Here is a 16,721-nt window from a genome sequence, read left to right on the forward strand (position 1 = left end):
AGCCCCACCCTCTTCAACGTATATATGAGCCCCCTCGCGACCATCGCACGCCAACACAACCTCAATATCATCTCCTACGCTGATGACACTCAACTGATCCTCTCACTCACCAAAGACCTTAACACCGCCAAAATCAACCTACATGAAGGAATGAAAGAAGTAGCAGAGTGGATGAAGCACAGCGTCTAAAACTGAATTCAGACAAAACAGAAGTCCTTATCTTAGGTACCTCCCCCTGGGACGACTCCTGGTGGCCAGCGGACCTTGGAAAAGCACCCATCCCAACAGACCACGCACGGAACCTGGGCGTCATCCTGGACTCCTCACTCTCGATGACCAGACAAGTCAACGCCGTCTCATCATCTTGCTTCAACATTCTCCGCATGCTCAAAAAAACATTCCGCTGGATCCCCACCGAAACCAGAAAAACGGTCACCCACACACTGGTTACAAGCCGCCTGGACTACGGAAACACACTATAAGCAGGTACCAACGCAAAACTCCAGAAAAAACTACAACGCATCCAGAACGCATCTGCCAGACTCATACTAGACATCCAGCGTAAAGACCACATTTCTGGTCACCTGTAAAACCTCCACTGGCTCCCGGTCAATAAGAGGATAACATTCCGCCTCCTCACCCACGCTCACAAAGCACTTTACGAACTTGGACCCGAATGCCTCAACGCGCGACTCTCCTTCTACACCCCCTCCCGCCAGCTATGCTCTTCCAACCAAGCCCTTGCTGCTGTTCCTCGCATCAACAAAACCACCATGGGAAGAAGATCCTTCTCCTACCTGGCAGCTAAAACCTGGAATTCACTCCCCATTCACCTTCGCCTCACTCAAAACCACCTATCATTCAGAAAGCAACTTAAAAACTGGATATTCGACAAGTAATTCCCCACCATTCTTCAAGCGCCTTGAGACCCTCTGGGTATGTAGCGCGCTATATAAATTACTTGACTTGACTTGACTTGACTTCTTTAATAAATGTTGTTGTATTTTATCTCTGAGATTGCATTCGTTTTTGACTCTATATTTTGACTTGAGGCTATGTTTTAGCTTGTCAGAATCAATATGAAGGGAAAAAGGAATTTGTGATTCAACCAATTTCCTCAAGTTATATATTCTGATCAGGGGGAGGAAGGATCACTTGTCCTGCATAACTTTGTGTATGCCGTAACTGTTCCGAATAGTCCCAATAAAAAACCCTCATGCATGTGCTGGTAAATGATGCGGTATTAGGCGGTATATCTTGTTTCACCGCCGTCCCTCGCACGTGTGTGCATAATCATAGGGTTAGTTTTTCATGCAACCTCCATCCAGGAGGCATTACCCATTGTTAAAAACAGTAGTGATCAGTGATTGTGACGTGAAATAGTGATAGAATATAATTGTCTCTCTTGATCAGAAAAATTCTTTATTAGTTCTGTTTTGGAGGCAAAGGATTTAAAAATTAAATCGGTGAATCGGTGAACGTGAGTATTTACGACTCGTTCACACTCAGTAAGTGAAAAAGGTCGACATGTTTCAGCCCTAGGAGGTTGCATGAAAAACTAACCCTATGATTATGCACACACGTGCGAGGGACGGCGGAGAAACAAGATATACCGCCTAATACCGCATCATTTACCAGCACGTGCATGAGGGTTTTTTATTGGGACTATTCGGAACAGTTACGGCATACCCAAAGTTATGCAGGACAAGTGATCCTTCCTCCCCCTGATCAGAATATGTTTTAGCTTGTTCTGTATATATCTCAAGGGAACTAGTTTATTTCTGATTCTGAATAGTGTAATGTGAGAAGTTGGCCTGGCATATGCTGTCCACTATTCTAATGAGCACCTTGCACCAGTCCAAACGACCCTTATTGATGGTAGGTTTAAAGACAACCTATAAAGAGAGCTATCCTAGTGGTAGCTGTGGAGAGCAGACTTTAGGCTAAGTCTTGGAGGAATGTAAAGCAGCTTGTTATACCAGTCTATAATCTCATGAATGACCAAATGAAAGGAGAACCACACCAGGTATATATATAAAATATATGTATTTATTCTAAACACATCCCTCTAGTCTCTTTAAGAGGCTAGAGGCACACGTACATCCAGTAAACTTATTTAGCACACAGTAAATTAGCACAATATACTTTGAGGCCTAGGGACGTACAAAAACCATATATTAAGAAAGTGGTATAAGAACCACGACTGACATATATACAAGGCCTAGAGCCTTTAGAACCGCTGGGGCCACCAGGAACCACCCACGGTAGTGAATCACCATTAACTATTATCGGGAAAGTCGTGGTTGGAAATTTAAAGAGTAAGGCCACTTAGAAAAGGACTCAGAGCAAACCCCTTTAGAACTAGGAGGTTCTAGAGTCAACACCCACGGTATCACCAGAGTACTCAAGTTATCTCACCCAGGGAAGCCGGGTGCATAGGTGTCTTTTCGTGTCGGGTTTCGTCCTCGATTTCAATGGCGAGCTGCTGCAAAGTACTGCCCGGTACCAAGTGGAAAGTGTCCAGGTGGATCCAAGGGTGGATCAGAGATGTGAAGAACCTGAAAGCAGAGGGGACAGAGTCTGGGTCACTTGTCAGTGACCAGGAAGGCGATGAGAAGATGCCAACCGATGTCGGGTGATTTCAGGTGAAGAAGGTGAAGCTTGACTCTTCAGTCACGAGGACCAGGAGGCGTCGAGGATGACCAGGAGCTGGATTTGAGCTGTCCCATGAAGGATGTCGCGTGCTGCGGTGTCGGTTTCCAGATTGGACCAGATTGAACCCAACAAGCCTTGGTAACAGCAACCCATGCACAAAGCAGAGATTGGCTTTGGTGCAGACCTGCAAGGTATGAGGGACTCACCCTTTGGAGGGGAGTCGGGGCCCGTCACCAGGGAAGCACAAGGAAAAGAAGAGTTACCTAAGTGGGACCCAGCTGTCGACGGACCAGGGATCGCGAAGGGGCCTCAAGCAGAAATGCTAGAAGCGGGCTCACGGAACACTGGTGGAGTGTAGGCTCACAACACAATCATCGGTAGAGATGGTGCTCGGGGCTTAGATTACAAGTAGCCCAATGCACAACTTCGGGAAAGCTTTGGAGTGGATGCACTAGCAAATGTGCACAGTGTTCAGGAGGTCTGGTCCCACGTCACTCATGAGGGCTGCAGGTCTCAGCTTTGCTGGGATCTCGTGTTGGCCTCTGAGAAGTCTGGAAGTCTATTTCCTGAGTCACAAATACTTCGGGGTCTGGCGGGAACCTCGGAAATGCAGAAGAGCAAGATGCTTCTTTGGTGCCTGTTTGAAGAGGGGTGTCACTCCTTGACCCCAAGGGGGATTCTTCCGTCTTCTAGTTGATGTAAAATGTTGAAGTTCCAGGATATATGTTGCAGAGTTTCACCTAAAACCAAGCACTCTGCCTTCAGGATTGATAAGGCCTGCCATAGGAGTGCCTTATAGGTTTATATGTGTCTGGGATTAAAGGTCGATATAGGTAACCTATATCTTAGTAAGGGGTGCATGCACCACCTTACCCAGGCTGCAGTAGCAGACATGTGGTGTCATTTTGGAAGGCTTCCCAGGGGTGGCATAATACATGCTTCAGCCCCTTGTAGGCCCTGGGTTACCTATGCCCTTAGTACCTAAGGTACCATGTACTAGGGACTCACAAGGATAACCCAGTAACCAATCTGGAGTGTACCTAATGTACGTGCAATCATTTTAGAGAGGAAGCAGCTAGGCTGGGGTCCTGGTTAGCAGGGTCCCAGCCAGACTAAAGTCGAAAAACAGTGAAACACCAGCAAAACGTGGAGAAGTGTGGCTCACTGGTTAGAGGAGGCAGACCTGGAAGCAGAGGTCAGCCCGGGACCAGGGTTCAATTCCCGGCTCGGCGGGGTCTTGAGTCCTAAAATGTCCATGAACTTGACAATTCTCGCTCCGGTGCCTACTCGATTCATGGGTTCACACTCTGCGACTCTGGGCAATAGCTTGCTTAATCTCCACAACGGCCCCTCGTGGTGGGATGCCTGGCTTTCACCTTGCGGATACCCTGCCGGGGTTATCTCACAGGGGAATACCAGGACGGGTTCCCTAAGCAAGCGCTTAGAGACCGGTTTGTGATTTGCGCTATATAAATACCTGTACATTTACATTTACATTTACATAACCTTAGTAAGCAGATCCTACTCTCCTACATGTAACACGTGCAGTTTCGTGCAGTGGAGATGAAAACTAAAATTGACCTTTCACCTGTCCTGCCTCCATCCTCTTCCAACGCAGAAGTCGAGTATACATACCCTACAAATGAGTCATAAAAGTGAAGTGCTGAATAGTCCTAGTCAACATCTTGCCAACATGGCTATATCACCTCTCATACTAATGGGTGCAAGTGATTATTTTGTGGACCAAGCTAGCTTCTCCTATGACTCATCCTCCACGTTTTCAAGTTTGGTACTGCCACCCACATAATTGAGTATTTTCATCTCTTGGTTCAGAAGGACTTACCTGGTCCTTCCATGGACTTATATCTGGTTGGTGCTTATCCTGATTTTCCTCTTCTTGTCAATTGGATTTGTGACAGTATTCTTCTTACTCTTCAATGGTCATTATTTGCCAGAACGCTCTGCTATGAACTTGGTCGATAGAGTTCTGGCCCCTCATACAGCGTCCCATATCATGAAATGTGATCAAACTCACTTGAACATTTCAACCTTCCGAGTTACAGATGGCATTGTTTGGGATAAGTAGCTTTTGAAATTCAAGGACCGACAGAGGTGCTCAACATACCATACGTAATTTGCGTCTCATTAGGAGATGTGGTGACACGGGACATACATTCAGATGACTGGGATGTACAGGCGGTACATTCATTGTTTTCTGATTTAATGCTGCTTTTGATGCTGAAGATTTATATTTAAATTCTGTCAGTTATGCTGATGTATTCTGTTATCAACACTATGGGCATCATTGTTTGCATGAAACAAACACATTAAGGCCTTTTTTTTAATTACACTCAATGGGAACATTGTCTTACTACCATACAGGGGAGTCCTAAAACCCTTAGAGATAAATTCACCTATTTCACAGATTATGACACGTCTAATCGGAATCCTATTTCTTTAAATTGCAATTATTATCTCACTCCAAGTGTATTTAGACCCACACTAAATTGATCTATTCCACTTCATTTAGAACTAAATTGGCCGCACAGGGTTATGATCACTGGAAAGATACCATTGATTTAAAATCAGTTTGGGGCACTAAGCCGTGGCAGGTTCAGGGAACTGAAGCTTTACATCGTACTGCCTTATTCCAACTCAAATTTTTATTAGTGCACCAGACCACTTACTTTGGCTTGGCAACTGTAAATGATGTGAACTATATGTTAGAGAAAACGTGTGCATCTACAGATTGCCGTGAAACAAGAAGCTGTTCATTGATACAGCTCTTCCTGCAGACTGTCCCTCCCCTCTCTGGGGTAAGTCGTTTGACTAGTGTTTTCCTTATGAGCTCCGTGATTAATTCTTAATTAGTCTGTTTTTTTAGTGCATTGCACAAGTTTTCCCTAAAATATAGTCCAATTGTTTTTTCCATTCTATTAGTTCCTGGCTGGGTTCCATGTGAGTAAACTCACCCCCCCTTTTTCTACCTTCACTTACTTTAATAGCACGACTATCACTTGAACAGTCTAATCCTCACCCAGGTATATGTCCATTCTGCTCAGTTTCATATAATTCCAACTTCCTGGTTGGTTTTGGCCCCATATGATTTACTCTATTTATTATCAATCCACAGATGTCCCTGCATTGATAGGTCCAGCAGAGACCCCTTACAGCTAAAGGGGTTTCAACAGTATTGACAGCGAAACATTTACCAGTCTTGATTATTATATCAGATGGCTGGTTTCATCCTGTACTAAATCAATGGTCGACTTTTTCATTATGGAATTTTTTTTTCTCTGTCACAAAATTTCACGCACAGTGTTATGAGTTCCATGTTCACTTGGGGACACCATGCACCTATATTGATTACTACAGAAAATATTTATGTACATAAACATTCGAAAGTTACCAGTAGTGTGCTGAATTTGGTCACACTTCTCTTTTTGACATTCCTCCTACCCCTATTCTATTGCCATTGTGCATTGCAATATTGTGTATTATCTACAATTATTTCCACAGGAACCACTTTTTCTGGTTATATTAAACAAGACTGCAGCCGTCATCAGCACAATGAGGAATAGCCAGTGAGGGAACCTCGACTCCTGATCTCTCCGACAAGCAAGAACCCCTGATTCTAGAAGACCATGTACTGAGCAATACCCCAATGCTCTTAAAAGTCCTGGAGATTTATTGCTGAGGTCAGCACCTGTACGGAGAGGGGCAAGACACTTGGGACAGTCAAAGCACTTGATGGAAGGCTGAGGGCTCGCTGTTGATGAGGAGCCTGAGAGACGCAAATCGCAATGCATCTAGTAAGTCTAGTCTTTGCATTAGATATCAGGAGAATGGGACAGACTACTGTTAGTGTAGAGGTAGCGCTATTTGGGAAGTCGTATTCTACCACCTAAAGATCCACAATACAGGGATTAGACTGGGAAATCTATGTCTCATGTACGGGGCACATTCACACTGTTTGAGCGGACTGCTCCTCCAGCCATTGGTGAGCATTGAGTACCAGCTCACGTAGTAGGACATCAACATTCTAAGGTTCCTACTCACTATCCTAGACAAGAACAACTGTGCACCCTGCTGTGACATGCAAGGCCTGGGCAGAGAGCCACAAGTATCAGGCACACATTACTTCTGAAGTACACCCGTCAGGGGGCCTGTGAAGGGTACTTACTTTTTCTCGGCTATGTGAGTCCAAGCAGAAGGCACCCTATTTGAGTTACAATGTTGTGGGTGACCCATTGTGTGGCAACCAGACCATCTAAACTATTATGACGATGCACAGAAATAAAAAAGGCTCAAACCTTAAGGAAATGTTAGTCAAAGCCTATCTGAAGAAGTAAGACTCACCTAAAGACACAGATCATGAGTATCTTGATAGAAACTACCCCATCCATAGATCCTGTCAGTGATCTTTGTGGAGAAGTGTGGCTCAGGGGTTAGAGGCGGCAGACCCGGAAGCTGAGATCGGAAGCTGAGATCGGTCCTGGACCAGGGTTCAATTCCCCGCCTCGGCGGGTCTTGGGCTAAAAATTCCACGGACTCGATAATTCTCGCTCCGGTGCCTTCTCGACTCACGGGTTCACACTCTGCGACTCTGGGCAATAGCTTGCTTAATCTCCACAACGGCCCCTCGCGGCGGGATGCCTGGCTTTCACCTTGTGGATACCCTGCTGGGGCTATCTCACAGGGGAATACCAGGACGGGTTCCCTAAGCAAGCGCCGGGAAACCCACTGCGGGTAGCTGTGCGCTATATAAGCTCAAATACATACACAATACATCTTTAACCAGATCCTTGATGAAACATATTTTTACCAACTTAACAAGGATGTTGCTGCCCTGCGAGAGGACGTCACTAGAGACGTTAAGGAAATCAAACAAGACATGGCAGATCAGGACCAGCGGATTGCAACCCTGGGTGACTCTATCAACACCAAGGGTGAAGAACTAGAAAACGTTTGTCATAAATTTATGGAGCTGAGAAAGCAGAACTAAGAACTTCAAAGCCATCTTGAAGATCTAAAAAACAGATCACGGTTCTTGAAGATCAGAATCGAAAGATGCAGGGAGGCATAAAGGGGTATGTAACTCGATTCTATTAAAACATTCTCGCAGACCTCCCAGAAACTGAATTTAACTTAGATCCATCACATCAGGCAGGTCGACACTCTGGTCCTCCCTCTAAAATGCAAGGCATTCTAACGTGCGTCCACCACTACTGACAAAAGGAAGACATCATAGCTGCAGTAAGAAACTCTTGCCCAACTACTTTTTAGGGTGCAACAAACGTTATAAACACTTCAAAGAGGTGCTCACTGAACCAGACATCTTAATCTTGCAGGGCAAGGGTATAACATTCAAATGAGGTCTCACTTTTTGACTCATATTGCCATGGATCACCGAAATACACTCAAGCTACACCATTGCACTCTACTCGTCCTGGAAGATGTAGTAAGGGGCCCGCCACCGCTGACTCTAAAGTGGTGGTGACCAAATGATGCAGACAATGGACAAAGCACAATGCAAAGAAAATTGCCGCCAAGCCTACAATGGAAGAAAGCCGCAGAGAGAGAGCAGCTATACTCCAGCAGCTGCAACATCATGATAATAAAACTATAGAATGAGTATCAAAATGAGCGCTTGACATCCCATTGGAAGAGACCTAAGGGCATGGACTCCATTGGTGGGTCTAAACAAGATGAAGCAGTCAGAAATAGACTACTTGCCAGGCACTCCCACAAACGTCTTCATCTGCCTCTGCCGGGAAAGTCAAGAGGAAATCTTCCCTAGATAGACATTTCCTGCTGATATGTCTGTCTCCACTTGCCTCCCTTGATCCACACAGTTGGTTCCCAAGGGGGGGAGGGGCAGCTCAGATTATTGTTTTCCTGCAGTTTGTTTCTCCCCTCCCCACCATTGAAGCCTATAACAATCATATTCATTAAGAAAAGACTTGCTGAAGGTACACAGAAGGTATTCCCATGCTTACACCCCCGGGTGATCCCGCACTCAACACAACTCCAGCTATACTCTCATGATTAAGATACTGAGCATAAACATCAGAGGCATGAATTCCCCTATTAAACGATTGGCCGTGCTGATGATGTTATGTGACTCTGCATGTAATATATACCTCCTTTAGGAGACTCATCACCTAAAGAAAGGCTGTGGGCACACATGACCATGCTAATTTTCTAGACAATACCTCTCCTCAGGCCCCAGCAAAAAAGCAGGAGTAGGTATCCTACTGACCAGTAAAGTTCTGGGATGGTTGCTTCACAGTACAGCCGAGACACCTGGGAGAATATTGTCATTGGGACTCTCTGCAAATGACTGCATGGTCACTATAGCCACTCAATACGCTCCAAACGGACAACAATAGCAATTTATACAGAAGGCCCTCTCCCTAATCATGACTCCCAGACTGGGACTCCCTGATTGGGGGAACTTCCTCCTCATTATTGACTCACCATTAAGTAGGTCAGCTCATAGATCAGGCCAAACTGGGGTCTTTTCAACAGAGGGACAGAGATGACTGCAGCATATTGTCTGTTAGCTGTGTGCCGATCCATTAATCCTTCATCGAAAGACTATTCATTTTACTCAGCTTCCAGTCAGGCCTACACAAGACTAGACTAGTCTAGACTATCAAGCCTCCCCCCGAATACAGACAGCAGTCACCCATGCCCAAATTGGACTTCAGCCCTATTGGATCACTCTCCTATTACTGTTACTCTTAAAATGCCTCCACACTCTTCCACTGGGTGTTCCTGGAGGCTTAATGCTAGCCTTACAAGGAGCAATTTAGTTCAGACTGAGATAAGAGAGGGGATCTAACAATTTATGCACCCACGGATATCTCGGACACATTGATTGCCCTGCTCTGGGAAACATTTAAAGCAATAATCAGGGGCAGCTTCACAGCCATCTCTACTCGACTAAACTGGGCAAGCTACCGCCCCCAGCGACGCAGGTCAGAAATCTTGGGGTCATCATAGATGACAATCTCTCTATGATACAGCAAGCCAACAAAGTAGCGGGCATCTGTTTCACTATTCTCAGATGGCTTCGTAAAATTGTCTGGATGCTGCCACTTACCACCCAGAAGACAGTAGTCAATGCTTTAGTAACTTCTCGGCTTGACTACGGAAACATCTTGTACCTGGGTGTAAACAAAGCGGTAGTAAGACGCTTACAACTGGTACAAAATGCTGCGGCCAGACTGCTTTGCAGAATACCCAGACACGCCAGGATCACTAAACATCTCAGGGATCTACACTGGCTCAGGGTTGAAAACCGGATTTGTTTCAAAACCCTGAGCTACCTGTTTAAAATCAAAGCCGGGACCGCTCCCAAGTATCTTCAAGATCTTGCCAAGCCCCACTTTCCTAATCGCAATCTTCGGTCAGCCACATCAGCGACTTTTGCAGTTCCCAGGTACAAACGGACTAGAATAGGTGGGAGATCGTTTTCATATCTGGGTCCTACCCTGTGGAACACATTGCCCATTCAAATACGAAAAGAGGAAAACTATAGGAATTTTAGAAAGAGTATAAAGACCTGGTTATTTGACAAATAAGTACCCCCGGATTCTCTCTTTCTCTGGCTGTGCTTGTGACCCTTTTGGCGCCGGGAAACCCTTTGTAGGTAGCTGCGCACCCTATAAATGCTATAAAATAAATAAATAAATAAATAGATGGGAGAAGATGTTTGCACTAGAAGGGTGGGTAAAAGACCTAGAGATAACTCAGAAATGTAGTGGAGCTTGGAGTATATGGAGGCAACTGGCAATAGTCAAATAACAAAACAAAGAGCTGGGCTATGACATAGCAGAGTATACTCTGTTCTGCACTGCACCAGGCACAAAAACTACACATGGGCAACAAAGCAGGTAGATTGCTTGGAAGCAAACTATCTGCGAAGACACAAAAGAACAGGGGCGCAAATATTTCTCACACATGCAGCAGAGAAGCTCCCACAGAAGAGGAAATAGCAAGGGCATTCAAGCCCTACACAGATTTGTACTTGATGGAGTAAAAGAAAGCTGCATTCATCATCAGCTGAACAAGAACAGAAAAAGCAAAACCTCAAGGTGAATACACCAAAATCAACAAGGAAACAATGAGATTAAGAGCACACAAGCGAAGATTTATGTATGGTCTTGCCACAGAAGCCCAGGAAGCAGCAAGCCATGGAAACTTGAAAGAACTCTATGACATACCAAGAAAATTCTCCAGCAGATAGAGCAAGCCAGAAAGACCTGCTAAAGATAAAGCTGGGAAGACTATCATGCGTAATGAAGGGCAACAACGAAGATAGGTGGAGCACTCTGAAGAACTGCTGAACCAGGACGTGATGCAGTCTCCACCACATATACAAACAGCTGACAAGGACTTGCCAATCGACTGCATCAGACCAACCAAGGAAGAAAAACAGCAAGCCATCAAACATCTGAGAAATGGAAAGGCAGCAGGACCTGACAACATTCCTGCATAGGAACTGAAGGCAGACATTGAAACATTTGTAGACATGCTCTATTCCATATTCAGAAGGATCTGGGAAGAGGAAAAGGGGCCATCAGCCTGGAAGGAAGAATATCTCATCAAGATCCCAAATAAAGGTAACCTTAATACCTGCGCAAACTACAGAGGGATGACTCTTCTGTCAACCCCAGGTGTTCAACAGAGTCATCCTGAACAGAATGAAGGAACAAGTTGACGCTCAATTGCGAGACCAGCAAGCTAGCTTCTGTAGAGGTAGACCTTGCACAGACCAGATTCCAACACTGCGCATCATCATTAAGCAGTCGATGGAATGGAACTCCCCCCTCTGTCAACTTCATCGACTATTAGAAGACATTCGACAGCATGGACAAAGATACCCTTTGAAAAGTACACTGCCACTATGGTGTGCCAAATAAACTTGTAAGAATCATCAGGAACTCTTACAAGGGAATGGCCTGAAAGATAGTCTATGGAGGACAACTCACAGAAATGAGGACCGGAGTCTGCCAGGGTTGTTTTCTCTTGACGTTTCTCTTCCTGCTGACCATTGACTAGATCATGAAGACATCCACGGGAAGGAGAAGAAATGTGATTCAGCAGACATCTTGAAAGCAGCTCGGCAACCTGGACTTTGCAGACGGCCTGCCCCTACTACCCATTCCCATCTGCAGATGCAAGAGAAGCCTGACAATGTGGCAGCCACATCCGCACAACTGCCATCAACTTCCACAGGTGAAAGCCAAGATCCTGAGGCAAACATGGCCAGCACAACTGCAGTCACTCTTGCAGGCCATGAACTAGAAGAGGTTGAGGGCTTCACCTACCTGGGCACTGTCATAGTAACGCAGGGCGGTAGGGACGCCAACGTCAAGGGAAGAATCAGCAAAGCAAGGGATGCCTTTATTCAGCTAATGACGATCTGGAGCTGCAAGGACCTAATGCTGCAAACCAAGCTCATGCTTTTTAACACCAACGTAAAATCTGACCTTTTGCATGAAGCAAAAACTAGGAGGACAACAGTGACCACCACCAACAAAGCCCAGACCCTCATCAACACCTGTCTGAGTAAAATCCACCAAATCTGCTGGCCAAACTCTATCAGCAACAAACACCATTGGCAGTAGACTTTCCAACTCCCTTCTTTATGAAGAAATCATGAAAAGACACTGGATGGGTCACTCCCTCCGCAAGCCCACATCAAACACCACCAGGCAAGCCCTGACTTGGAACCCTCAAGGGAAAAGGAAAGGAGGAAGGTCAAGAAGCATCTGGTGCTGAAGCCTCGAGGCTGACTGCAAGGAGATGAGTAACACCTGGAGCCTGTTTGAAAGAAAAGCCCAGGACAGAGATGGCTGGAGAGTCCTGATTGATGGCCTATACCCCAGGAGGGGTAGTAGACATATGTAAGTAGGTACTCAGGGCAGCAAGGTGTGCTTAGAGTGAGGCATTTAAAATCAGGTTTTCCTACCTGTAAAAAAGGTGATTTTGACAGATCTGGGCAGGGTGGTTCAAGTTCCTGCTGGCAGGCTATACAGGGTTGGTCTGAAGCCATGTTTTCACTGCCACTGTAGTGGATGGCACAATAAACGTTAAGGTCAAGGAGTGGGCCTAGGCATTGGCTAATAAGCTGATCACGGTCATATCTATCTTGGTTCACCCGGACCAATCAGGTTTCATGCCTGGTCAAGCTACGAGGTATAACATACAGCGAGTCTGTAATGCTATTGCTCTCTCGCAGAGTCACCATGCAGAAAGTGCACTCTTGCAGGTGTACTTCTGCAAGGCCTTTGACTCAGTCACTTGGCCATTTATGTTTTCTCTTGAGGTTGAATTTTGGGCCCCCCTTTTCAGCTATGTGATACTACTTTACACGGACTGTTCGCCCAGGTCAGGGTGGGAGAGGCTACCGCTGCCACCTTTCCGGTTGAGTGGGGAACGCGTCAGGGGTGCTTCCTCTTCCCACTCCTTTTTGCTTTGACCACAAAACCTCTGGCGGGTTGTGTCCATGTGGACACGCAGCTGCAGGGGAGGAGAGGATTGCATTGTATGCAGATGACGTGCTCATCTTCCTGACCAACCTTCGTTATTCGGGGCTGTTTGCTCTCCGGATACTGGATATATTTGGAAGATTTTCAGGGCTCCCAGTTCATCCTGGCAAGTCCACAGTTTATCCAGTGAGTGGAAGTCTAGAGGGGCTGGCCTGGGTGTCGGGGCACCAGGTCCTGGTGCAGGTTTTTTTGTATTTGGGGGTGTATATTACTGCAGATGATTCCCGGCCATTGGCCCTAAATATTCAACCGCAGGTAGAAAAACTGATGACTGATTTAAACCACTGGACAAAGTTGCCCCTTTGCCTCCTCAGCAGATCTGCCATCTTTAAGATCGTGGCCATTCCCGGGTTTTTGTACCAGCTCCAAGATTTCCGGTTTCCTGTACCTGCGCCCCTCTTCTCCCGTACTGATTCACTTTTGCAGGGCTTTTTTATCGGATTCTGGTCCCTCCCAATTTGCTCTCTTCAAGAGCTATAAATCCACATACGATGGTGGCATTGCCACTCTGGATGTACGGTCCTATTATAGTGCTGTGCAACTGACAGTCTTGAATGACTGGTGGTTCGGGGTCTGAAGCAACCCCTCCTATGCATTGAAGTGGTGGGTGCTGGGCTCACAGACCCTCTTGCATCTGCTATATGAGGGTTCCATCCCTCTGGACCTTTCCCTGGCCACTAGGGTAGTCCTCACAGCAAAGAGGAAGTCAGAGATGTCCATGGGGTGAGGGGTGACTCACCAAGGATACGTCCTTGTGTTAGGATACCACCCTGCACCAGGTGGCCAAGCTGCAGGGGTTCAGACGCTGAGATTTTATTGGAATCTCCAGGCTGTGGGGTTGTTCTAGACAGGAACTTGATGAAATCTTTTGTCGCTCTTTGCATCAAGGAAATTGTGGCAGCTAAGCTCCAAACCTTAATTGGTGGAATCAAAGGGTTATGAGGTAAAAATGTACCTTTTTTCCTGCCTTCCCCTTCCATCATGAACCCAATTGTCCAATTTCTTCCTTTACTGCTGCTACTTGATCGCTAATCAAATCGACTCCAACATCGCTGAGTTGAAGGTATGATATGTTTTACTTGTTTTCTTATGAATTGTCTGTTTACATTTGCTTTGGACATGCGCATTTACTAAATTGCTCCTACATGCAATTTTTTCTTAAGTGTAATGCATATGTGTTTATCATTTCACTAATTAAGTTAAAATAAACACACCTGTATTAACACTTAAAAGAATAACTTCATATTTCATTTGTAAAATTAAAAATATGTACAAATTATTGTGATAATTCTCATTTGTACTGTTTTTACAATCACAAAAATATACATTAACCAAAAACGGAGTAAGGGTGGGAGGGGTGGTGGAGGAGTGGCTTTTGAAAGTAGAGGGATCTGGAGTGGTTGATGTGCTTGAGACTGTACGTTTGGCAGTTGCATGTGAGTCTGGTGTTTGTTGTGTAGGTTTGAATGTGGTTTTTTTGGCTGGGTTTTGTAATCTGGTGAAGTGTGTGTGTCTGCATTTGGTTGGTGTTGTTTTGGGTGTAGATGAGCTTTTGAGTACTGGTACTGCTTTAGTTTTGATGAGTGTGTTGTGGTTGTTGGTGTTGTGCTTGTGTTGCTTGTGGGAGTAGTTTCAATAGAGTGTTATGTTGTTTGTGAGTTTGTTTCTTTGTGTGTTTGTGTTTATGTGTGTGTGTGTGTGGTTGTGCTGCTTGTGTCTGTTGGAGTGGGTGCCTGTAAAGAAGTGAGTATGTTTGGGATTGTGGTAAGATTTTGGAGTTGGGTCGAGGCACTGACCTAAAATGGGGCAGGAAGATCAGCTGGTTGGGAGGTATGGGTGAGTGAGGAGGCTGCTATGCAATATGTTAAAAATGAGCAAAACACATTTTCAATAGCCAATGTGAAAGCAAAAACTACATGTATGTTTATTGACACATTCAACAGTATTACTTACCAGTCTCCACCCCACCAGGGATTCCTGTCAGGATGTGGGATCTGCAAGACCTTCTCCTCCCAGCGATAGTGTGGTGAGGAGGGGCTGGGAGAACCACCACCAGCCCTCTGGGTTTCCAGGCGATGCTTGGAGGTATGCAGGTGACAAATATTGGCACAGACACATCAGGTGTGTGATGTTAGCATCGATCCAAAAGCCACAAGAATAGTACAATGTTTAATGTTTCCCAAGAAAAACTCACTCCTTCACGAATCCGCCACTAGGACAATGTCATCACAACTGTGAAATTTAAAAAGGCTTGGCACAAACCCACTGCCCTGATGGCAACAGAGTACTGTTAGCCAGCAGAGGGGTTCACCACGCCAAAGGAGGTGAGCCTCTTAGAAGATGGTAAGCAGTCTGTTAGCACCGACAGCGGATCAGCCAGCTCACATGTAAATATCGCTGGCGGGAATATATCAGTTTGATGGAGTACTTGCAAACGCTGCCATGGATGGACAATGGTAGTCCCGCCAATATCTAAATCAAGCCCTAAGTCCCTTGTAAGCCATAATATTATTCACCAACATCCCGCAACACAAGATCTCAGTAATATACAGCTCTCTGGTGGTCAATGCCCCGGACACTTTTCCGGCCCTCAGGGAGACTTGGGTTTGCAAACTGGGCCCCCGGGATTACAATGATTGGGATGAGTTGGCCTCTCCTAATGAGGTGGCATAACTTACTGGTACAGCCTCATTCAGCTGCGATATCTACACAGGGTCTATTACATTAGAGAGAGGCTGTGGAGGAGGGGACACTCATTGCATCCTCCAGCTGCCTGCGCTGTCAGACTGAGATTGGAGAATTTGGACATACTGTCAGGGGTTGTGGGCTGCTCGCCCCCTTCTGTGTCTTTGACTGCTTGGAAGGAGTGTTAGGCCTGACCCTGCCATGACCTCTGAAGTGCGCCTTATTGCACATTTCAGATGAAATAGACGGGAATAGATACAGTCGAGCACTCACTTGGTTGCGGCTAAACAACATTGTGAGGGCCTGGAAGGAGGCTCTGGCTCCCTCAGTAGAGGCTTGGAGTTAGGTGTTGGACCGCTGTTTGGGCATACAACGTCTTGTTTACATTGCTAGGGGCTGTCCTAAGAAATATTGCAAAATTTGTGAGTGGTATGCAGACTACTTTGGGATACAGGTGGAAGCATGTGCTGAAATGGGGGGATCCCTGGAGGCCAGAATCAGAGCGTGTGTACCCTGAATACTGTTCTGAGTGGGGTTGGGCTAGGGAGCTGGGATGAGTGGTGCACATTCCTTCTTTTTCGTTTTTTTCAGATTGGTAACAGTGGATTGTTTGTTGTTGTCATTGTTTTTGTATTATCTGTTTCCTTTCATTGCTTTGATGCTGGGGGTCAATATTGGCTATACTGCCAGGCAAATCGGCTCTGCTTTTCAAGTCAATTCCTGGTTCTTTATTTCTAACGTACCACCTTTTCCAACAAAATCTAATAAAAGGTTTTGATTAAAAAGGACATGTCTCTGGACAGGAACTCCATATTTTCA

This window comes from Lissotriton vulgaris, chromosome 3_1, assembly GCF_964263255.1.
Source record: "Lissotriton vulgaris chromosome 3_1, aLisVul1.2, whole genome shotgun sequence".
Classification (NCBI taxonomy): Eukaryota; Metazoa; Chordata; class Amphibia; order Caudata; family Salamandridae; genus Lissotriton; species Lissotriton vulgaris.